This window comes from Sapajus apella, unplaced genomic scaffold, assembly GCF_009761245.1.
Source record: "Sapajus apella isolate SASKATOON/1434 unplaced genomic scaffold, GSC_monkey_1.0 scaffold12, whole genome shotgun sequence".
NCBI classification, from domain to species: domain Eukaryota; kingdom Metazoa; phylum Chordata; class Mammalia; order Primates; family Cebidae; genus Sapajus; species Sapajus apella.
The window spans coordinates 12,537,079-12,539,468 of record NW_022436952.1 but is presented as its reverse complement, the minus strand read 5'-3'; positions in this window follow the sequence as shown (position 1 = coordinate 12,539,468).

Below are 2,390 nucleotides of genomic sequence, written 5' to 3'. Positions count from 1 at the left end.
GGAGAAGCAGTTATTCTTGTTAGCAGAGATGTCAGAGGATCTATTCCAGTTTCACTGATACCTTTTTAACACTCTACTCAACCAATGCTGGGCAGATCTTTGTCTATCAATTATGCAAAAAGACATGTTGCTTTTTGCATGTCTTTTTGTTAAAGTGGTAATACCAGTAGCTCAGAACAGAGACTAACCACTTCAAGTCTCTAAAACCTTCTTGCCTTTAATGATACTAAGAACAAGTCACAGCGTAGCTTTATTACTTGTATATCGTCCTTATGTTTATAACTAAAACACTCTGGTAACTTTGCCAGAATATCAATGACTTCCTGATCGGTGTAGCACCTGTGCCCCAAGTACTGTGCTCTGAAGCCTATTGCCACATATGTACAAAGGCCACACTTTCTATGGGTGCTTCCAGCCAATAACTGAGCTTGGCAAGCATCCTATGGCAGAGCCATTCTTGGGAGACATGGGACTTCTCTGATGGACACCTTTGGCTCAAGAACTCTCTGAAAGACCTTATCAAAACTTCCTTGGAGGCCATAATTATCCAAAACACTTTTACAGAACTTTCTCTTTCTGCATTTCTCGAGGCCAGACTAGCACCATGGTTTGATGGCCATCCAGTATTGTCTGTATTCTTTCTTATTTTCTCTCACACAAGTATTTCCATAATATCATCCTTGCAAATTTATTCCCATCTTGTCACTGCTTTTTGGACAACCTGGACTGACAAAGGACCCAACAGTGAATAACTCTTAGCAGCACATGCCTGGAATTGTGCTTGAGAAGAAGGCATGGAGTCCATAGCCTTTGTTCTACCTTAGAAAGACTGTTTATAACTCATTGAGTGATACAACCCCTTTTCTTAGTTTAAACTCATTTCTTTACTTTCTCTGTTGCTTTTTTTTTTTTTTTTTTCTGATACGGAGTCTCACTTTGTCGCCCAGGCTGGAGTGCAGTGGTATGATCTCGGCTCACTGCAAACTCCACCTCCCAGGTTCAAGTGATTCTCCTGCCTCAGCCTCCCAAGTAGCTGGGTCTACAGGTGCCCACCACCATGCCTGGCTGATTTTTATATTTTTAGTAGAGACAGGGTTTCACCTTGTTGGCTAGGCTGGTCTCAAACTCCTGACCTTGTGATACGCCTGCCTTGTCCTCCCTAAGTCCTGGAATTACAGCTGTGAGCCACCACGCCTGGCCCATCTCTGTTGCTTTTTACTCATTTAAACTCCAACCACCTAGTCATGACTGATCTCTAGAAAATCTCATCTACCATCTCATGGTAACTGACCCTATATATGAGCCGTAAATTCACCTGTATGCATTGTAAATTTCCTCACTGCAAGACTTCATGCACTTTTGTCTATTTCCTTGACTGCGATGAAGCACTAGGCTGTCCTCAGGTCTTGTAAAATCTCTACTCAATAATACCATCTGCCATAAAAGGAATTAAAAACTTTGATATTTTAAAATGAAAAACCACTAAAATCTTCAAGTACCACTTTATTAAGTGCTTACTATGTTCCAGGCACTATGCTAATTGATATGCATGCTTTATCTACAATCCACACAATAACTTTATCAGGTTAGTATAATTACTGCTCCTTTTTTTATGGATAAACAGCTTACCAGAGGTCTTACTCTGAGTGGTGGAGCCAGGTACAGTGACTTCAAAGTTTTTACTCTTGCTTTTAATTTTTGTAATACATTACCTCACAATTAAAAGCTCTGTGATCAAAAATGGAATGACATCATTAAATTGTGGTAATAGTATCCATATTTTACTGAATTCCTTACAGAATATATTTATTTAGTTCTTGTTATAATCCTACAATGTGAGCATTGTCCTTGTATTAGTTATCTAATATGGTGTAACAAAATACTATAAACTTTAGTGTTATTATTATTTTATAATAATAACAGTTTGTTATTTCTCATAATTCTGTGGATTGGTAGTCAGGGTGATTCTTCTCCTGGTTTCACCTGGCATCACTCACGTGGCTGCTGTCATCTGATGGCTCCACTGGGGCTGGAGTTTTCAAGGCAGCCTCAGTCACATATCTGGAAGTTGAGGCTGACTGAGGCACTCCATTTCTCTTACTGTGGCTTCTCAATCTTCAGTAGGGTAGACTGACCCTCTTCACTCATAATGGCTTCAGGCTTTCAAGACAGTGAAGACAAACACTGCAAGACATTATAGAGGTTAGGTTCCAGACACGTAAATATTACTTCTGCTTCTGCTTCGTGTTGCTCAGGGACAGTCACAGGCCAGCCCTGATAAAAGGAGTGGCAATTCCACATTGCCCTGTATTATATTAATAGTATTTTTAAATGGGAAAACAAAGTGGAAAGCCAGAATTAAAATCTAGACCTCTATGACTGCCTCCTTG